The sequence below is a fragment of the Lissotriton helveticus genome, chromosome 7 (genome assembly GCF_964261635.1).
Source record: "Lissotriton helveticus chromosome 7, aLisHel1.1, whole genome shotgun sequence".
In the NCBI taxonomy this organism is placed as follows: domain Eukaryota; kingdom Metazoa; phylum Chordata; class Amphibia; order Caudata; family Salamandridae; genus Lissotriton; species Lissotriton helveticus.
The window spans coordinates 1,198,224,970-1,198,248,140 of record NC_136068.1 but is presented as its reverse complement, the minus strand read 5'-3'; the positions used below and the strand labels follow the sequence as shown (position 1 = coordinate 1,198,248,140).

General features: G+C 46.9%; 1 long non-coding RNA gene across 1 annotated transcript in view; it reads right to left on the bottom strand.

Moving 5' to 3' along the window:
• Positions 1–1,398: 1,398 nt before the first annotated feature.
• LOC144770111 (uncharacterized) overlaps positions 1,399–23,171 on the bottom strand; it is a 69,568-nt gene continuing 47,795 nt past the window's right edge. The window contains exon 2 of the long non-coding RNA XR_013598798.1: positions 1,399–1,652. This is a non-coding gene — a long non-coding RNA (uncharacterized LOC144770111). The remainder of the gene's footprint in view (positions 1,653–23,171) is intronic.

Below are 23,171 nucleotides of genomic sequence, written 5' to 3'. Positions count from 1 at the left end.
TCTATATTTTCATAGAATGTATCCTGTGTCTTTCTGAGACTCTAGCTGATTTAAATGTAATTTTTAATGGATCCTCACTCCAGCTTGCCTTATAGTCCTCATCAGAAAGGCTTGATTCTAGGCACTATGATTTCATTACAAATGTACTCCATGTCTTTGGATCTCTGGCAGTTTTCCATTATGCAGTTTTAGGAGTTACTCATTTCAGCTTGCCTCGCAGCATTTTAGAAGCAAGTTCTATTTAGCATGTACTCCTGGCAGAGTGAAGCCAGGTTTTCTTAAGAGAGTTCACCAGCAATGCGTTTTATTGAAATACATGTGTTTTTGTGTAATAAAGTGCCACCTCAACTGTGATCTTTTGTCATCTCATATCATTGTTCCTTATTCCTCAGTGAAGTGTTGCGTCGATGACACGTGACCACGGCTCAAAACCACAGCAGGGTGGTTTGTGACTCGTGACCCCACCCCAGAGGGCTTCCGTTCTCCCCTCGTTCTCCCCTCAACAAGCTGCAGTACATGTTCCCAGCTAAATTAAAAGTCCTGTATCAAGGAAAATCCAACCCAGGGGTGGCGTGGTCCTGGTTGGAGGAGCTCCCTGGTCCCAGTGGAAGTCGCAGTGGAAGGTGCCAGACCCAAAATCAAGAGACATCACAGAAAAAGGTGCCAGGTCAATCAAGAAAAGCACTTGGAATTCGATGGAGAAGGTGGGGCTCCCCGGGGGAAACAACAGTCCTCATCGTACTCCGATGAGGACTATCGGGGTAAAAGCCCATATTCCAACAGCACGGACATGGAGGAAACAACCTCACTTGGATCTCTTCGGAGAGGACAGAAAACACAGAAGGAGACCCCTCACCCACTGGTGGCAACCACCAATGTCCTGGAAGGAGGTTCGGAGGGGGAGGCCCTCAGCATCTGCCATGACCACAGACCCTCAGCCACTTTAATGACCTGCACCTTGGCATTTTCTCCTGGGCCAATCTGCAGCTAAGTAGCAGCGTCCACATTTTGGCTGTTCCCCACGAGACACAGCGTCTGTTTTATTTTCTTCTTTCGATAGTTCCCTTTTCCTTCTTTATCTAGGTCAGAGTTCTTAGGGACAGTTGTGCCTAGTGTTAAAAGGTTGGGGTGGCTGAGCTAGTGTTTTGTGGGAGGGAGGGTGGGCTGCAGGCCTCTCAAACCCGCTGTTGAGTAGTTTTCACATACAGTGAGATGGGGTTTCACTCACAGGGGTTCGTGTGGGGTGGGATGTGGGGGAAACTGGGTGTTGGGCATGATTTTTGTTTGTTATGTTGCAGGGAATCTGTTATTTTTTTTTACTAACGAGAGCCTTCAGGTGCCCTGTATGACACTCTGGTTAGAGTACTGCACAATGAAAAATGTTCTTGTAAACATGAATGAAAGTTTAAATTTTATTAAGGGCCCAAATGCGAGAATTATACTCAAATGTCTTTATTCCTCCTTCCAGCCGCTTTCAACACCAAGAAAAAACTCTTTCCCAGCATGCACAGGGAAGCAGTCGAGGTCAACAGATTAGCCAATCAGCAGTCCATGAGTCCCACAGAAGTATATGCAATCACGTTCTCTTCCTCTATCTCGAGTGCAACATGATGTTGTCCCCATCGTCCTTTCACTGTTTGAGCCCTCCAAACCTGAAAGCCAGAGAGAACCAAATGAACCCAAACATTGGAGAGAACATCATCCAAACTACTGCCCCAAAGGATCATAAATTTGTAAACAGAACACTAGAAACAAGGCATCGCAAAGCACCAAAGCAGCCGAACAAGCCAGTAACAGTCAAGCATGGAAAATTAATACCTACACCTAAACTCCGGTGTCCAGTATTTGCTCAAGGAAAGATTGCATTTAACACCGCTTCCAGGTAGGGGAGAACAGTGACCCCAGGAAACACAGCTAGGAATAATCCTTGCCTCTGTGCCTTTAGTAGAATGGAAACTTTCCTACATACTTACTACGACATTTTGTATTCTGTGTCAGGACAGGAGGCTAGGATTATGCTAGTTCAAAGCTTGTCCATCACCAAAGATGCCATATCCATTACTGGTTTAAAATAGAAATGCTTGAACATAGAGTCTGAGGACCAATCCACTGCATTAATGAGGTCTTCCGAGTAAGCTCCAAGGGAAAAAGCTCTAGAGGCCATGGCCCGCAGACAAAATGAATGCAGCTGATAGGGTTTTAAGAAATTTCAGAAAATTGGCGCTCTACCTGTAGTATACGTTACACCTGTAGGAAGACAAATTTTAAAAGTGGTGCGTCTAGAGCGAACGGAGTCACCCTAAAACCGTCCCAAGACAATCTAAGATTACCGTAGACAGTACATAGCAAAGCTCTCGCAACCACACACAGTGTAAATAGAAAAGACAATGTCACAGTAAGTAAACAGAAAGCAGCAGATCTCAGAGTTCTTGTTCTTTTTCAAACGAAAGGTTTAATTTGATCCAACATCAGCCGACACGTGTTTCATCGCGTTGAAGTGGAGTCAACACGACTCTTCAGGGCTGGAAATCCCAGGTTAGTGTGGGTAGATATGTAGAAACGTACGAGGCGGTTGGAGTATAAAACCTAAGGCTATATTGACGGATATGTCAATATATAAGTGGTGCAAAGGACCCTGGTAACGGGTTCGGCAGAAAAACGTTGACAACGATGTAGCGCTGTGTAGAGCAATGTTGCTCGTTATTTCCAAAAGAGACTAAACACGTGTAAGTGTTTAGCAGTACCGGGAGGGGATTCGACTGTTCAAGTGTTTAGAAGTCGAGTTCCGAGTAAAGTTCCCTTCAGTCGATATCCCTCCTCCGTTGGTTCCCGGTCGCCGTGTTCCCTGGACGGACCAGGGAACACGGCGACCGGGAACCTAGGATTTCCAGCCCTGAAGAGTCGTGTTGACTCCACTTCAACGCGATGAAACACGTGTCGGCTGATGTTGGATCAAATTAAACCTTTCGTTTGAAAAAGAACAAGAACTCTGAGATCTGCTGCTTTCTGTTTACTTACTGTGACATTGTCTTTTCTATTTACACTGTGTGTGGTTGCGAGAGCTTTGCTATGTACCGCAGACAAAATGAGCTTGGAACTGAGCAACATCTATACCAGTTTCCTGCATTACCCAGCAGATCCAGCCAGCAATGGTGGGAGGAGCAACCACCTTGAACGGTTTCCTATGGGAAATCAGTAACTTACATATGCCATGTGGATGGAGTTCCTCCATTATTGCCTCGTAAACACAAAAGCATCTCACCACACACAACTTGGGGCTTTGTCGAAAGCCAGGTAAGTGACCAACCTGGAATCGGTTTTCGTTCTGCCGGATATGTGAAATGAGACTCCCTGAGGATTGAAAACCCGAACCGAGATGTCATTGGAAGATTTGGGATCGTCCTCCATCTCTAGGTTGGGAAACAGGTCATCAGAGGAAACAGGTCAGAGGAATCACCAAAAGCTTTAATCACCTCCAGAGGTGTTTGACGGGCTAGGAAAACCTTCTTAAGACTCTCAAAAGTGCTTAGGTCCATTCCTGACTCTTGCTTGCGCTTCAGCGCATTTTTAGAAGCAAAACCCAAAGGATGGCTCCATTGCTGCTGCCAGCGCCTGGTGGATGGAGGCATCTATGGCGTCACAAAAATCGTCATCGAGTGGGAACACCTGGAGTGACTCCTCCTCGGTATATTTCTCATCCATTGTTACTTAAGCAGAATGGGGAGGAAACAGTACTAATGCAACCCACACACAGGAAGGACAAGATAGGGCCGGAGAGGGCCCTGCAATACATAAAACCACTTGCAGAGGCAAATACATGGAATCCGGGCAAAGGCTAAATAGGACTACTGGGGACCAGCCTTAATATTACGCTCTAAGCGCACTGAGAAACGCTGCTCATGCCTGTAGCCGACTCCCTGCGACTGCGATGGTGTCAGTGTCACATGGGCCGTGCCCCGAAAAGCTGAAGCGGTACTGCTTGATGCCAACGCACCTGGAACAGGGTGCGAGGGAAACTGGCAGTACTATGGACCCGTGAGGGAGATGACCTCGCGGGCGTCTGACTGTTCAGTAATAATGATACAGACCCGGTAAACTGGCGTCATGGCTTCCAGGTGGCTCGGGAGGAGGTCGAGGGCTCCTAGGGGACGTAACGCGTCTCTGAGGGGATCATACCGTGACTGCCCATAGAGCAACGAAATGCTCTGGAGCGCTCTGGTGCCCTCAGGTGGCTCACCAGCCTCACTAAAATTGTGCGGACCGAGTCTAAGGAGACGTCAGAGAGCGAAGCGTGATGAGCATTTCCGCTGCCGGAATGAAAGGCCAGCGCTCGCGCTGGACAGTAAAATCATATAACATTATACAGTAAAGGCAGGCAACGAATGGGTAACTTAACTGCTGGAGAGCAGGAAAGGAAGAGGACGGTATTGCATATACTTTTGTTGGACTTCTGATTGGCTAACCTGTGGTGACTTCTACTGCTTACCTGTGCATGCTGGGAAAGAGTTTTTTCTTGTTGTTGAAAGCTGGTTGAAGGAGGAATAAAGAAATCTGAGCATAATCCTCGCCTCCTCTCCTGACATAGAATTCTAGATATAGACTTCCACCCCGGCCAGTCCTAGCTAGAACCTAGATACTATCCCGCTTATCCACCAAGGTAGCTGCCCGTCAGTCCCCCTAATTGTCCTATCCTTTTTCTATCGATACAATGAGCTCCCCAACAGCAGATGAAGAGGCGTTCTCCATCCTATCATGAAACGCGAATAGCTTAGGAGATGGGGTAAACAGAGGACTAGTTTCCCCAATATATTAAATGAGTGAAGCCATCCATAGTATTCTTACAAGAAACACTTCTCAAAGGCTCCCAGTGTAAATTCCCATGGTAGAGGGGTCCTGTGACCCCCTTGCATGCCTGGGTCTACCTCTGGGTCCAGAGGGGTGGCTATCCTTATTAGTAAGAGCCCACCCTTTGTGGTACTAAAGTCCTCAGCAGACCCACTTGGGCGTTATGTTGAAGTGAAAGGTCTTACACTGATCAGCATTTATGCCCCTCCGCAAATGCAGACCCCCACTATGGAGAGGGTATCCAATATCCTCTAAGAGGCAGGGTCCTCCACTTATATTTTGGGAGGGGATTTCAATGACGTTATGGCACCAGAGTTGAAAACTTCAAGCGCTGCAGGTCCCCGCGGCATACTTACCCCACTTGCAAATTTTACCAAGACCCTGGGATTGTCTGATTTATGGAGGCGGGCATTCCCCTTTGCTAGAGGCTACTGTTATTATTCGGGAGCCCACAAGCTCTTTCCACGTCTTGATTATATCCTGGCCCTGGCGGGGGAGACCAGCACCATAATGCAAGTGATTGATACAAAGTTTATTTAGACAATAGTCTATAAACCATACATAGAACAATGGAAAGTGGATTTCTTGGCCCAGGGACTGTCAGATCATCCACCCTTGCTGGTGTGGTCAAGTAAAAGGATTAGGGACGGATATGGATGGAAACTCAATTCTTGGAATCTGTGGGATAGACAAGTAGCAGTTGGACATCAGGTAGATACTGAACTTTACTTTAAGGAAAATATAGACTCGGTTGCCTCCAAGATAGTTCTTTGGGAAGCATATAAAACTGTCCTTCGAGATAGGGTGCAAAATGTAATTGCACAGAAGAGAAAGATGGCAAACAGGGCCCTGTAGGACCTCAAGCATCAGTTAGTGACACTGGAAAAAACTTGGGCCCTGAACCCGAACTCTTACATATACCGACAGATTGGGTTGCTACGGGAAGAATTCCATGCTTTCGCACAAGAACTCGCTAAAAACCAAGTAGTATGTAACCTGCATAGATTATAGAAAGCCAGTGACAAGGCGGGTAGGTTGCTTGCTTGACTAGGAAGGAAGAAGCAGGAGGCACGATGGGTACATTGTATTATAAGCCCAAGCAGGGAGATTGTGGAGTCTGATGGCTGAATCGTAGAGGCTATTGCCCATTACTATGTGGATTTGTATGGGTCCAAGCAGCTGCAATCGCCTCCTCAGATTATGGTGTATCTCGCCTCAATTATAACCCCTGTCTTGGATGATGAGGCGCGAGAAGCGTTAGATGCTGAGATTTCCCTAGAGGAGCTCCATAATGCAGTTACTAAACTTAAATCCAAAAAAACTTTGTGCCCTAATGGAATTCCCTTGGTGTTCTATAAAAAAATATCTTGAACTTCTGAGGCCCCATTTGTTGACCATGTTTCAAGAAGCATACTAGACAGAAGCTCTCCCTCCTGACCATGTGCAGGCAACTATTGTGGTAATACCCAAGGATGGAAAACCCAGGGAACATTGTTGCTCCTATCGACCAATTTTCCTCTTAAATATTGAAATCGAAATCTTGTCCATTATCTTAGCCACACGTCTTGTGCAATATATTATGTCGTTGAGCCATAGAAACCAATGCAGCTTCATGCCAGGGAGCTCCACCCGATATAATCTAAGGGACACACAAAACAGGCTTAATGCCATGAAAGCCACTCGGATACTCACGTGCTGGTAGACATGCAGAAAGTATTTGACGCTGTGCATTGGCCCTTCCAAGAGTGCACTTTGAAGCAATTTGAATTTGCCCCCATTATAGGAAGTGGATCTGACTGCTGCATCGGGACCCAGTGGCCTCTGCTAGGGTTAATGGTGTGATGTCCACTGCCTTTTCGATAAGGAGGGGTACGAGGCAGGGATGTCCCCTCTACCCCCTCCTATTTGCTCTCACCATAGATTTGTTTGCAGTAAAATTGTAGCTCATACAAGGATCTGTGGATTTTGCATTTTTAGCCGACACTCACTTTAAGGAAAACATTTCACTGTACGTGACTGACCCTACATGTTCTCATCCTGAGCTATTTCAGCTGCACCAACAAGGGCGAAAAACTAAAGCATGTCACTGAAATAAGTGTTATTATGCACTGCATTTACTATGATGCATCAGAGCAAAGTGAGTGCTGGGATGTGAGGCAGTGTGCGCCCACCCTCCTCCTGAAAAGGCTTCCTTGAGCTAATGAGCTGACAAGCTATGGTTGATGCACCTGCACCCAAGGAGTGGTACAGAGACCTGAGAAGACTTTGGGCAGTAGCTCCAGCACCCCCAAAAAGAATGTGTTGCGCTCTACTGAAGAAGGACAACTATCCTGAAACAAGTGTCTAGAGACACACAGCACTGGCTGCACCAACAAGGGTGAAAAACTAAAGCCTGTCACTGAAGTGTTATCATGCACTGCATTTACTATGATGCATCAGGGCAAACTGAGTGCTGGGATGTGAGGCAGTGTGTCCACCCTCCTGAGCTATTTCGTACACTGGAGGAATTTGGAGGATACTCGGGATACTGCATTAATTGGGAGAAGTCTATACTGTAGCTCCCGCAGGAGAACTCCTCTCTTCCTCCCCTCCATCATTGCTTGATACACACGACCCTGGGATTAAAAAACTTGGGGATCTTTCGGACATTGCAGCAGTAGGAATATGCTATACGTAATCTAAACAGAGTCATAAGCACAGGTCGCGCAGAGATGGAGATATGGCAGGACCTCCCCCTTACATTACTTAGGAGGGCTGCTATGTTTAAAATGATATCACTTCCCAAACTGCTCTATATCCTCCAACACACACACTCATTCCTCCAGAGACGTTCTCCATGCTAGAGGGCGACTTAAGTGTTGTGCTAGGGTAAACATCCCAGAATAGTCCTGTAGACCCTTCAGTGCAGTCAATATAATGGTGGTATTGCTCTGCCTGACATACAAGCACATTATTGGGCATCTTATCTTATTAACATTAATGACTGGATATACTCCCCTCAAGACCACTCTACTTTCCGATAAGAAAAAGTTCAGTGAGGGATGAAATCTTGTCTTCACTACCTGTATGGGGGCCATGGGGCCTTTCAGCTACTTCCTGCCACTCAGGTAGCCATTACAGCATGGATTAAGGCAACAAAATCTATTAGATGGTACCAGAAACCCACCAGATATTGCGGATTTAAGGGTTCTTGATCTAAATCCCTTTTTTCCCCAGGAGCGAAGAAAATGTCCTTTCCCCTCCTAGATATATCGATGCCCCTTGATTGATATGCCACGTACAAAAGGGAGCCAATATATCCAGAAAAGGAGGGGCCAAGAAGAACCATCCACAAGTCCCAATCAGCAGCCAACTAGGAGAAGGTTGAGTCCCACAGGAAATAGGAAGAGCTAGGGATAGAGAAAGACAAATGTTATAGAACAATATTCAATATAACAAGTACACAAGAATACTCTCTCTAGGTATTGTGCACCCTTCCACTTGTACTCTGGGACTCGTAGGAAGCGATGGTCTTCTTTAATTGTAGAGCTCCCACTTGCCTTAGGCAAGTTCGAAGAGTTAGTAGGCAGGAGCTCTATGGGGAGCTTGTAGAATGTTCCAGAAAGAAAAAACAATAAAAGTTCCACCAACATAAAGCACAGCGCTCCAGCGCGTCAGGAAGGATTCTGTTAAGAACCACGGTCAGTGATTGTGATCAAGTTCTATTTATTATGTGACCAACACAAATGCGGCTCGGTGATCAGCTGGTAACTGTCAAATGTGACAGTTACAGCTGATGACCTCACTGCAGTATGGTGTCCACACAGGGACAATAACACGCACACCTGATACGGTGTCCCTAGAAGGACACAACTATCGCAAACATAACAGATTCCAAAAATTAAAATAAAGATAAGCCTCTAATTGACAAAATATCCGCAATCCAATCGCGGTAGCGCTATCTTGAAGAGCCAAGTCACAGTCCAAACCGGCATAAAGAAAAAGTCAGCTGGGCAGCTCGCAACCTGGAGCGGCCGTGTAAGGAAGGCAGGGCGTCCCCCGCAATACTCCGCGGTAGCGCAATTGCCAAACTAAAGGCGGACTCGCTTTTATTTAATAACAAAAAATGACGGCAGAGTTGGTCACCAAATAAAGGAATCCCCTGCGTGGGCAGACCACCATGCAAACTAAAGAGTTGGGCAAAGAGGCAGTCAAGCCACAAGACATCGGGAGCAGCCATTTCCGACTACAACTATTAGCGGTGGCTGCAGTTAGGAAAGGCAGAGACTGCCAGGAGTGGAGGGCGGAAAAGACCGCTGACCTGATCTGGCGCGTCTAGTATTGAAAGGAAATGTGTTGCGCGAGCTAGCGCTACTTACAGACACAGCCACAGGGTTCCAACGGCGAGGCACAATATAACTTGATAATGCAAATCCAAACGGGAATCCAAGGAACAAGGGAGCTGGGCAGGAATCCAAACAAGAAAGCCAAGCACCTGTGGCCGATCTCAGCTGGCTTAAATCTCCACCATCAACTGACCTGCCCTCAGAGCAGCATGGGAGAGTGCACAATCCCCACCTATCGCTAAGCCTTCTGGGAGATGTAGTCCGCTAGCAACACAGGACGACTGACTCCTAACACCAGAATTACGCCACTGTGGGAGGGGAGATGGTTGCCTGACTTAAGTAAAATGAAAGACTTTTGGGATTGGGACCTGATAGGGACAGTGCTTTAAATGGGCCAGTACTCACCGGTACTGAGTACCGCCACGTATTAATTTTGTCCCTTCAAGTACCGGCACTTCTCTCCACGCCAAGAAGAGTACCGGTACTATTGTCATATATATATTGTTCATTGCTAATTCTGCGGTGGCAGGGTGGTGCCTGCCTCTATGATGATACTTCGACAGCCAAAGTGCCCCTGTAGCCTTGTGCTGAGCCGATGAGGAACCGGAGCCTTTCAAATGCAGCTCAGTTGCGTTATGTCTTTCATGTGCAGGTATCGAGAATGTCACCTTCACGCTGAGCTTGCCAGAGCAGTGTCCATATCATTCAAGCACTGCTCTGTCCATCACATTTACACTATGGTGTGAATTGTGCGCACCCTGGAATCCAGGCGACCCACTGAGAGCGGTAATTAAGGAACCACGGGAGGCAAAGAGGTAAAGATGTCATTTACCCTGCGTGAGCCTTTTGTGTGAGTGTGTGACTGCTTGTGGGTGTTTAACGGCTTGTGGGTGCATCTATGTGTGAGGGAAAGAGGAAGATAAAGAATCTGGATAGACTGAGAAGGTGTTTTAAAGAAAGTGTGAGTACTGCTTTGTATGTGTATGTGTGCTCGGGCCTGTGTGAGTGTGTGCGCACACGTGAATTTCAGTATTTAAGCCCAATGCAAATAAATAATAATAATCAGAGCCACTGTAATTATGCATTAGAGTTGATTAAATTAAGCGGTAAGAAAAAGCAATTTATGCTGCATAATGCAGAATAGTTCCTGATTGTATTACTGTATTACTTTGTATACTTGTTAACACTGTCTGGGCATAGGTTGCCCTCAGTTTAAACATAACAATAAGCAACAGGAAGGTGAGAAGTCAACCGTTGGAAAGGGCATTCCAGTGCACAGCAGCACGTATTGGTACAATTTTACTAACTTTTTGACTGTTTGACGTAGAAACTATTTTTTTTGTTAACATATGATAATTATGCATTAAATGATGTGGCAAATGCAGCAGATCCATAATTTATGTGAAAAAAGATCACATAATTCCACTTTCCTGACAATAACAGTGTGGTATCAAGAAGCTGCACTAGACAAACAAGTATTGGCAAAGCCATTAGGTGTGGTCTTGGTAACGCTAGTGTAATTGTTAATTCAAAAAAGATTATTGCACTAATATGCCACAAAAAAAGAAAACATGCCTCCTATATGTGGTGAGCTGAAGCATCCAAAAATTAATTTAAATAAAAATGGATTTACCATTGCATATAAATGAACAGTATCAGTGCGCCCTATCGGGCATGTGAATTAGAATTGTTTTTTGGTTGGATGGTGGGGGGGGGGTTTAATACAGTGCAAACTAGGCTCCAAGGTATTAGAGCACTTTACATGAGCACCATTTGTACAGATGGGACACATTAATTATGTTGCGAGGCACAGGGAGATTCATTGATGTTGAGCATCACTATTGATACCCATGAATTATTAATGTCTATTGTTTCTTTCTTGCACTTTTGAAATGCGTGACGTAGTAAATGCACTAATAATGTACCTTATAGTGTCTATTGCACCTATTGTAACTGAAATTGTAAATGCCAATTGTTTTAAAGTGTGCTTTTATGGATTTTTGAAATCCGAATAAAGATTTTTGAATTGAATTGAATTGAGACTCAAACCATGGTCTCCAGCTTCATGTTCAGCTGAAGTTACAGTAAGTTCAGCAAATTGCCTATAAATTACTAAGCAAGTGTTATGTCACATGTGCAGAGGGACATATGGGGAATTTGAGATTACCAACAAGGACAATGCAAATACAAAACGAATACACATCAGATGGAAGGAGTGCCATTTTATCATATCCCACCCCTAGCCCCGCCCACTAGCCACACCCCTAATTCAATTTGATGAGTACCTGCACTTATATTTTTCCATTTAAAGCACTGGATAGGGATCTCCAAGATGGGTGATCTCATGGAGCATGGAGACACCACTCAGTTTTCCTTTTACCAATGAGAGTATGGCATGCACAGGAACCAGTTTCTTAAATATGCACAGGTGTGACATGCATGGAAGGCCCAGGACCTTCCAGGAGAGGAACTCCCGGACTTTGCTCCCATAGAGGTTGTTGCTGGAGGAACAGGGATGTGGCGCAGTCTCCTTCACCTATAGAGCTCTCATAAATAATAAACCTGACTCCCTAAAGGGCCTATGAGAGAACCGGATGGCGGATGTGGGTAACATAGAGGATATCGACTGGGATGGAGCCCTGATGCATCCCAGAGATCTCGCAACTAAGACATGACTCCAGCTAATTCAAAATAAAATTCTCCATCATGTTTATTATGATAGGCGTCATTTACATGCCATGGGGAGGGCTCCCGATCCATACTGTTTGTGATGCAATAGCACTGAGGGTTCCTTTTTCACACAATTTGGTTTTCCCTCACATACAATTATATTGGCACCTTATAGTTGGAGAGCTTAGTGCTATACTCTCATTGTCTCTCCCATCAGACCCCAAATTCCGTCTGCTGGGTATTCCCAACAACATTGATGTGATCCAAGTTCAATTATTGTTCTGTGGCCTTGAATTGGTGGTGGTAGAGAGGGATGTTCAGAGAATGGGCCTACACTGCGGGAGTGGAAGAGAGGTGTTGATTTTTTTTCTCAAACACATTTTATTCATTTTGATGCTGTGCATATATATATATATCAGATCATCTGCCTTCGTGAAATCAATAGTAGGCTTTCACATGAGTAGCATAATAGTCACATTTTTGCAGTTTGTACATTCATATCCCAGAAATAAGCATGGTTTCTGTGTAGACCCATATATTGCTGATAACCATATCATTATATAGGCACTTCAGATGGTGTTATTTATGAGCAATATGCTCAACTCCAGCCCCCCCCCCTGTGAAACTAATAAAAACTTGTTGTGGTCCAGGTGACCTGATGTGTGTGTCATTTATTTGTAGGATGATGGAGAAGAGAAGAGGAAGGAAGGGGGAGAAATGGAAGGATAACTGGCCAGTTGTTAAAAAGTAAAGAATCTGCTGTGACCCATTCTAAGTATTGTGGCCAGGTGTGTTAGGGTGGGCCATAGTGTAAACTCCCTTTAATCAGATGTAATATACGCTTTGAATTGTTCCAGTAGGTGGGCCCATACCATTGAACGTGTTTTTTTTCAGAGTTCCCGGTATTCCTCCCGCTATAGCGCTTCTCTTTCTGCTGTGGCCCAGCTGATGACTTCCTCCCCCCATACTCCCTTCTTCAGCGCTGAGTGGGATTTCCAGCGCTGCGTGAGCAATCTTTTGCCCAATATTAGAGAAAGATCTGGGATAGCAGAGATAGGCCCATGAGGCATGCTTCGATAGTGGACCAAGAAGAGTGTTCGGATAATTATGATAGGTCAGAAGTAACTTCACTCCAATACCCTTGTTAGGAGGAACATGCCCAAAACATATGCATGAAACCCGAATCAGGAAAATGACAACGAGGACAGTCTGAGGAAGCAGAAGGGTGCATTGCCTGCACCCTATGTGGCGTTAAGTGTGCCCTATGCAATATTAAGAGCTGCATGAATTTAAATCGGACATTACGAGAGACTCGTTTGGGATATTGTACAACCACTACCCATTCCTTGTCCGTGAGAGCAGCCCTAGCTATGTCCGTCTCCTACTTCTGCCTAAGGGAGTACAGTGGGAAGTCTAAATGTTCCCTCAATCCCCGGTGTAATCATCTGACCGTGAAACAACCATTACAACGCAGTCATTACAATGCACTACCTTTACAATGTGGGTGTTACAACGCGACTGCATTTACATCACATGCCATTTCAACGCAGGCATTACAACGCATGTCAATACAACACATGCCATTACAATGCATACCATTACAACACATGGTATGGGTTTGGGGGGTACATGGGAATAGTAATTTTTACCCCTACACTATCCAACACTTGCCCTACTGTTGCCCTCACTGGAGTGGGAATAGTCATTTTTACCCCTATACTTTCCAACACTTACCCTACTGTTGCACTCACTGGAGTGGGAATTGTAATTTTACCCCTACACTATCCAAAACTTATCCCACTGTTACCCTAAAAGTATTATGCGTTGTAATGGTATGTGTTGTAATGGAATGCGTTGTAAATGTAGTTTCTAAAAATGCGTTGTGATGGCATGCGTTGTAAAATCATGCGTTGTAATGGATGTTGTGAAGTAAAAACCGCATTGTAAAAGCATGCATTGTAAATGTTTGCGTTGTAACGTGACTTATTCCATCTGACCAAGTGGCTTTCATGACCCATTATGTGTAGTGCTTGCAATAGTTGAAAGGTGGGGGGTTCTCGTTGCTCCACTAGCAAATGTCGGCGTATAAAATGTGTTATTGTGGCATGGGTCAAAAACAGGGTGGTAGGTACTGCATGAGTCCGCACAAACTCTGCGTGGGGCATTAGTATTCAGTCTGTGAACAGGAAGCCCACCGTCACAGCTCCAGCTTCCTCCCAAGGCTCCAAACTATTGGCCGATATAACCCCCACAACAGAGGGGAATATTTGGGGCGTATGGGTTGGGTACATTGGCATACTTCAGCGCTAGTTTCCAATAGTGGAGCACCATCTGGAGAAGCAAGGGGGTATCCCGTATGTTCTTGGATTCAGGACAAAGTAGTCATTGTAGTGTTCCAAGCCGTAGCCGTGCAGTTGTATAACCAATTTCAAACAATTTATGGCCTGCTAGCCAATAGGCCATCCACTGCATTGTCCGACTATACAATATGCCTTGAAGTCTCGGGCCCCCATAGCACCTTTAGACCTAGGCAACTGCAATTTAGCGAGGCCTATCCCATGACGACCTGAGCCCCATATTAGATTTGTCAGTAAAGAGTCTACGTTTTTGAAGATCAATACTGGAATCACCACTGGGACCACTGGGAGGTTCACAAAGTGATACAGGAGCCTAGGCAACATGACCATCTTGGCCACTGCTAGTCGGCCTGCCGTAGTCAATGGCAGGTGAGTCCAAAAAGCCACCTGCAAGTTGATTGTAAGGACTAGATTTCCCTCCAATGTATTGTAAGTGGTTCTGTATATTTGGATAACTAGGTACTTAAATGTGACCATTTCCACCTTAAACTGTGCTGGGCCAAACTGTAAAAAAGACAGATTGCAATTACTGTAAAAGGAGTAGGCTATAGATTTCAAGACATTCAGGTGTGGACGCGAAATGGACCCGAATTGAGTCAGAAGAGTAGATATAGGATGTAAGTTAATTGCATGTTTTTAAAATATAACAACATGTCGTCTGCATAAAGAGATACCGAATGGATTGCCGGGCCTATAGGTATGCAATATGCCAACATTGTTTGGCATAAGTGTTGGGCAAGGGGCTCCAACGCTAATACAAATAGTAGTGGTGAGAGGGGGCTGCCTTGGTGTGTCCCACGAAAGATATGATATGCAGGGGAGATATTGGAACCCGTTTTTGCTCGCGTTGTTGGCCTGGTATAGAGTAACTTCACCCATCAACAAAAGTTGGGAGGTATCCCAAACTTAGCAAGTGTTGCAAGCATATAGGACCAGCTGAGAGTATCGAAAGCCTGCCGGATATTTAAAGAAAGACAGCCAACATCTGGAAAGTGATCCTGAGCTGCGTGCATTAAAGCGAAGAAGGGATGAATATTCAGGGAGGTACTTCACCGGGGTATAAAGCCACATTTGTCATTGTGTATCAGCCCAGGAAAATGGAGAAGTAGACATGACGCAAACATTTTACTGAGAATTTTGTAATTTGTGTTGAGAATAGATAGGGGGCCTATAGGAGGAGAGATCCGTAGGGGATTTGTCAGGTTTTAATAAAGAAGTCACTATTGCCTCCCTAGTTGTGGGTGGTAGAACTCCTTCCTCTAGTGATGTGTCATACAACTGCTGTAGCTTGGAGACCAACCATGATGCAAACATGGAGTAGAACTCGATGGGGAGTCTACCTGAGCCTGGTGTTTTATTACAGGCGAGTTCCTTTATAGCGTCGCGAATCTAGCAAGTCTTCACCACTTGCACGCAGGACAACAGGAAGTGAAATGGATGCAAGAAACTCATCAGTAGATTCCGATGAGAGCTGGGGGGAGCCTCATATAGATGTGTATGATAATCCTGGTACGCCCCCATTGATCTCTACCTGTGTGGTAACCAATGTGTGATCCGCAGTATGTACCACCAATATTGGTGTAGGTGAGAGTTGTGGCCTTATTTATGTACTGGACCTGTCTGCTATTGCGGGTGATTGCAAAGTGTATGCATTCAAGTCAATTAGCCTCAGGCGCTCCAGCAATCCTGCATATTTCACTCTAGCCTTTTGAAGTTTCTGTTCTTCTCTTGTGTCGGCCTGGGCCCCTACTTCTAGCGATTGCAATGTTGTTTCCACTTCCGTTACATCTCGAATGAATTCATGTCTGGCATCTACCACCGCCCCCATTGAGACTCCCCAAATCGTCACCTTAAAGGCCTCCCACTCTATGGATCTCGTTGCGGCTGTACCATTGTTATTGGCAAAGTAGGAGGTGATTGACGTAGCGATAGTGTTTCTGAACACTGGGTCCTCTAATAATGAAGGCTGTAAGCGCCACTTCGGGATCGGGGAGGGAACCCGATCCCAATTAATTGTTTATTCAAGCGGGTTATGATCTGAGATGGTCTTACCTAAATAAGTGGTGTACATGGGAGTAGGTCTGGAGCGCAGAGGAATTGATCTAGGCAAGTGTGTAGGACATGGGGGTGGAAAAAAAGGAATATTCTCGCATGTTTTTGTGATGGAGTCACCATACATCGACAAGGTTCCACCCATCCAACTATCGGCACAGGATCTTAGCCTGCTGTATCGTTGCAGTACCTGGTAGTGGAGGGTGAGAACGATCCAGCTCCACATCGAGAACCGCATTAAAATCCCCACCCAACAGCCATGGATATTGCGTCCACTCCGAAAGGGCATTTGATAGGTGACACAGAAACGCTTCCTGGTCAGTGTTAGGGGCATATACAGACCCCGGAACCACCCGCCTCCCATCTTGTGTGCCCTATAATAACACATATCTACCTTCGTCATCAATTTTACTATTGATCAGAGAGAATGGGACCCCGGCGCATATCCATACTGCGTGACAAAGCGGAATAAGCAGTCAAATACAATTGACCCCTCCATCTTCTATTAAGGGCTTCGGAGGGCATTAAGTGCATTTCCTGCAGGTATATTATTTGAGCACAGCGTCAGTGAAATTGGGCCAATATCCTGTGCTGCTTCTGGATCGAGCCCCTGGCCCTTATGTTCCAAGTGTCAATATTGTATGGATTAATCACAGATGTAATTTACATTACAACATGGATACCAGCGGCCCCACAACCCCCCAACCCTTCCTCCCAAAGTACAAGCGGCCAGACCACTAGCAAGTTGAACAAATAAACCTAATACTCGGTCAAACGAGTCAACTTCCGGCGACCAAACTGAAAGTTGAACTGCAAGTTGAACATAGAGGACGTGTAGGCTATGTGTGGTAGGTGATACAGCCCAGGATGCACCAGGCCACAAGGGATTATAGCGTGACTTGGTGCCGTATCCCTAGACATTGTCAGCCCAACTGGTCATTACTTAGCTGTGTATATACTAAGGGAAACAATGCAATACTCCCCCCTGAGTCCGAGTCCGATGTCGCCTCCTCCGAGGGAATGGAGCTGATAGGTGGGCGGAGAGACTTCAAAGCATATACCGAGAGTCTCCTGCCTGCCTTCCAACACCACCTGGGGAGATGGGGTGCCAGCCATGGTACTTTGTGTAGTTAGATCCTTTCTGCACCTGCGTGGTGGTCCCTGTGGTTTCTGTTGTGACTGCTCACGGCGGCCAGTGTCCAAGGTTTCCAGGACATTTCTGTCTAACCAGTCCCATGCACTTTCAGGCATGTCAAAAAAGAAGGAACACTGGTTTTGAATAATTTTTATATAACTTGGCTGGCAATAGGAGAGCAAACGCATGGCCAGCTGCGCGGATACGTGATCTGACCCCCATAAATAAGGAGCGTATGCGCTGGACTGTTAATGCATAGTCTGTGAAGATTGAAACGTTTGCGTTGTTGAACTGTAGCGGGCCATTGTCACGGGCTGCTTGCAGCAGGTAATCTCGGTCCCTAAAGTTTAGTATCTTGGCAAGAATGGGTTGTGGATTTGCACCAGGAATGGGTTTGCTAGTGGGAACCCAATGGGCACATTCCACCGTGAAAATCTCTGACAGACCCTAGGGAGCTACTTTTGTTTTGAGCCAATCCTCAATAAACGTTGTCGGCTGTGGAGCCTCCGATCCCCAGGAAGGCCAACTATTCTAAGATTGTTCTGTTGGGCCCTTCCTTCTGCATCGTCCGTGCGGGCCAGAAGGGTTTCTATTTGCTGGTGAAGTGTGTAGGAGTTGCACATCATGTTCTCTCGCCTTTGGTGCCACTGAGTCCAGCATCTGTTCAGATGCCTTGACCCTATCAGATAGTTTTCTGTAGTCATCCTTTAGCAAATTGAATTATGCAGTGATAGTACTCAGCTGTTGCGCAATTGCTGATCTGGATTCCTGTATTTCCTGTAATATCATGTCAAGTTTGTCGAGGGGGGGGGTTGGTCCCCGCCCCCACCCAGCAGAGAGTGCATGGCGAGGCCTCACAGGGCAGTGATTGGGATCTGGCCCTCCCTGATGCCGCAGCTGGTCTTACCTTCGTACGCCCTATTGCTAATGGCAAAGTACACGTAGAGGTGAATGAGCAGGAGAAGGTGAGTCCACCCTCCTACACGCAAGGGATTTGCAGTCCTATTGTAGGTCTTCAAGGCCCTCTGAAGTGGGGTCCACGCAGCCGGCAACAGAGGGTATCAGCAGTGGGTGCTGCCCCCACTTCCGCCCACGTTACCGGGAACGCAACTGGGGGGGGGGGGGGCAACCGGCTCTGGTAGCAAGGCCTCCATACACCCGGTCACCTCCTGTTGCCCCGGCTTTGGCAGTGGAAGTAAATCCCGATCCACCCCTCTGCCCGCCTGCCGCCCCTCAGCCTTGGGTGGGGAGAAAAAGTCTAGGAGAGCCTGCAGTAGTTTCTAGACTGGCCTCAGCAGGCATCACCTGGGCCCTCACTGCTTCCAGTCTCCGGCGGTAGCAGACACCGATCAGTTCCCAAGGGGTCAGCAGAACTCACCATGCTGGGTCAATGAGTCCGACACTGCAGCGTAGTCCCGCCCTTCCAGGCTGTTCCCGGGGCCCTCCAGCTAGTATCTCTTCATGCGGCCATGCCGGGCACACTACAGGTCCGTAAGCGGCTCCCTTGTGCCACAGGCTCCGATGCACTTTGCAGGCCCGCAGTCAATCAGGAATGTGTAGTGCTACAGGCCTCTATAGTGGTAGCACTCCGCCACCGTGGCAGGGCCCGTCCAAACCCTGTCCCATCAGTAGAGCTCAGTAGGAGGGAAGCATCGTACCAGGATACCCTGGGACCTTAGCGCTGAGTCTGCTGCCTGTACCTCTGAGCCGCTCCATCAGGCAATCTTCTAGGGTCTTCGAGTAGGCCAGGGGGCGGGGCCAGCTGCAGCACAGGCCGAGAGTAGATCCTGCGGCTTCACAGGCCTCACCAGTGTCAGCAGGCCCAGAACCTAGAAGGAGGGCTCCGCGCCCGCAGCTGCGTCATACGCACACCGCACTCCCGTGCACGCTCCAGCATCGGCAGCAACCTGGCACCCAGTCACGCTTTTGGGATGGCAGGTATTGCAGGGTAGTTAACGGATTCTCATTCCAGGCCCGAAGCTCTTCACTTACGCGACCACCATCTTCGGCTGCTAGCCACGCCCCCCCCCCGAAAAGAAGTGTTGCTATGTATATGACAAACACAAAGGAGATGATGGCCGGAGTGCTGAAACATTTTAGAGACTCACCCCTAGTCACTGATCTGGGTTGAATCCATCATCATTCTTTAGCTCACCTCGCAACCCCAGTTCAGACCCAGCTGTTTGCAAATCAGTCTTGACCCTGTGCCTCATGGGAACAGACTTGACTGTCAAGTCAGGTCTTCCCTGGACCGGAAACAAGCATCCTGAGACCAGTTTCGGGGTAACACCCCTCATCAGCCAGGATAGGTTGAATCCAGTGGCAAAGTGAGCAAGGGACCACGTCTGGGCATACCCTGCGAACAAAGCAAACACAAGGAGATGATGGACGGAGTGCTGAAACATTTCAGACACTCACCCAAAGTCATAGATCTGGGTTGACTCCATCATCGTTCTTTAGCTCACTTCACCACCCCAGTTCAGACCCAACTATATGCAAATCAGTCTTGACCCTGTGCCTCCTGGGAACAATTCAGTCCGAACTGCTAAGCCAGTCCTTCCCTGGACCGTAAACAAGCATCCCGGGATCTGTTTTGGGGTAACACCCCTCATCAGCCAGGTTAGCTTGAATCCAGTGGTAAAGTGAGAAGGGACCCATGTCTGGGCGTAAACCGATCCCTGGATGCTTGTTTCCGGACCAGGGAAGGACTGCCTTGGCAGTTCGGGCTGGACTGCTCCCATGAGCAGCATATATATATATATTTTTAAACTCTAACAAAATACCCAATTAATGCCTACATTCTGCAGCACACATAGAAGTAGCACATCATCATTATTTAATGATTGTTTATGTGCAGCAGGAAGGGTCACCTTCTTGCACATAAGCAATCAATGGCTTTTTGCTCAAGGAGAATTAAAAGCATTTCTCCTCGTGTGCCATTCTAACACCTGCTCTTGCATGGCATTATTTTTGGTGCCTGACAACCTTATACCACTCAAATAAATTCCAAACACTTGACCCAGTGTTAAATCTGAACTGGTTGGCACCTGAAGTAACATCACTAAAAACCAAATAAGACTCTGGAAGAAACTTTACAGCATAAAACATAAAATGGCACTCAACACGATTCCAGAAGTTGGAAGACCACCACCAGAAAAGCAAAAAGAGTCCACTCCATGCACTGTGCCTCAGAAACCTCTTGCCCATTAAGGGAACAACATGAAAATGTTTGCAAATTCCAGAAACCTGAATGTCTCGACTCAAAAGTCTCCCACTTCAGGAACTATGCGACTCTCTCTAACTAACCCCTGCATTCCAAATGCAGCAGACCTGGAAATATATCCTACTTAGAAACGTAACTTCCACAACAACTCCTACAGAACAAATAACAGCTCATCGCTGCTTCTCTTTAACGCCTGAACCCTGAAGATTTCACAAAGCCGGTGGCTCATTCAAATCACACCCTGACCCACGTCTGGCTCCTGCATTCAAGGATATATATCCTCCTCGAAAGCTCTGGTGCCTTCTTGGTAAGAGCCATTATCAGCCGTTCTGTAGCAACTGGAGCATTCCCAAGTGAACTCAAAACCATCTACATGAATCCTATGTGGGCTTGATCCTGCCAAGCATTCTGATACCAAATAGCCCTTTTTAGGTAAATGTATTCAAGGTCTGTTTTCAGCCAAATATTGACACTCATTGAAGAAAATAACCTCTACGACTACCAAAATGACAGTATGGAAATGTGGACTGGGGGTTGGTGCGGACCGGAATAACAGGCGTGGAGGCCGTATGTATTTTGCTATGGTAGCTGTTTTATTGAAGGTTAGTTATCAGGATAGTGAAGAGGGTAGTTGTCTGGAAGCCGTAGAGACCTTCCCGCGCGTCCACTGGACAGTGGGGTCTTCTGGGCGTCTTCTGGTCGTCAGGGGGATCCGGTGTAACCTCGGAGGGAACAGAGAGACAGGGCGGTTAGTCCTTTTTGACTTGGACCGGCGGAGTACTATCGCCAACACCCGGGTTGTGAGGGGACAAAGAAGAACGTGAGGACGGGGACGGTAAAGGAGGGCTCAGAGGGAAGGGGGAAGAGATGGGAACGGGGAGAGTGTGACAAGGTGAGTGAGGGGGTACAGGGACTATGGTACAAAGAGATAGGTGCAGTGACGCTACTAAGTATTTATACAGTGCTGTGGTGATCTATCAGTGCAAATTACTTCTATACAGGTATTTACAAACATCTACAGAGGGGCACGGAGAAAAGGTAACAGGGTACTCACGTGCCCCGCCGCAACTCTCCAGCGAGTCGCGGCCGCTCTCCAGCCACCTCCTGAGGACTCCACCACTCCTCGGTCCAGACGTCCTCCGCTTCCTCGTCGTCGCTCCTCACACTCCTTCCGCTCTCCTTCTCTGGTCCACTACGCGCTGTCTCCTGCCACGAGTCCGCTACCTGGAACGATCTCCTCTCTTCGTCGCCGGCTTTTCTGCGTCTCGGGCTGCTGTTGGGGGCGGGACTTCCGGGGTCGCAGGAGGTCGCTTCCGGGTCGGGACTACCGGGGTCGCAGGAAGCCGCTTCCGGGTCAGTGCACGATCCCGATGATCGGTCCGTATCCTGCAGGGAGAAAAAGAAAGGAGGTGTCCTGGTCGTCAGGGACGCAGGAGGGTTAACGTTCATGAAATCCCTATTCGGGCGCAGCCCAGTCGAGGTGAGGGGCGCCCCCCTTTCACAGGAAAAGAATGATATCTAAACTGCAGTTGGTTCCAATGCTGAAATGGAGCAGCGGTGCTCCTCGAGTTCCCAGGTACCGATGACAGGTGCGTGGTTAGCGTTCATGAAGTAATTTCTGTGCGTATACCTTCCGAAGGTTGCAGCCAATACTGCAAACAATATGCTCGTAGTGTTTTTCAAATATTCCGCACAAACAAAAAATGCAAAGGCGCCTCTTTGTACCACAAGACGCTGGACTTAGTGTTAGCTACTGTGTTATTTATTTACTGTTGCGTACTCCTACGTAAGTACCTTCACGGGGCTATAGAAGTATCAGTAATCCATTACCTATATTATAATCAATTAGTGATTGGATAGAGACATTTTTAGTCGCTTTATGAAATTAAACGGATAGGATTTGTGCAGAAAATCTAGCAGGATGGGATTCCATGTCTTAACTGCAGCTATAGAGAAGGATCGACCATATGTGACTGTCTGCACCAAAGGGACACAGGGAGGAGGTGTTCCACTGAACCAAGAGTTCTGCCAGGCCTGTGCCAGGCATACATAGCCTGGGGTGGTCTGGTAGATTACCCTATGAACAATGACTACAACCTTGAGTGTGGGAGGGATACTGTTGTATTTGGTCACACTATGAAACTGACGGGCCGCAGTATTCTGTACCAGCTGCAGATGGTTATAACTTTTCACCAACCGTTAAATAGATCGCACTGCCGTACTACAGCCATTACTGATTTGTAACTTATAATTGAAAGTGCCTTTCATTAACATATAGGATTGCTCTCAGTGTCTTTGTCAAATAAAGCATGGAATGGACACCATAGTGACTTGAGTATTCAGTGTCAAAATGGAATCCAGATGGATGCTAGTTTTTGTGTTAGGGCTAGAGGTACAATTAAGAAAGTCTTTAGCCACAAGGGCTAGGCCGCCACCCATTCTGCGGGGACGGTCATGTCTAAGGATGGTGTAGCCTTGGGGAACAGCATCGGTCAGGTCAGGCCCGAGTGTTCCTTAGCCCAAGTTTCAGTAATAAAAAGGCAGTCCAGATCAAGCATAGTAAT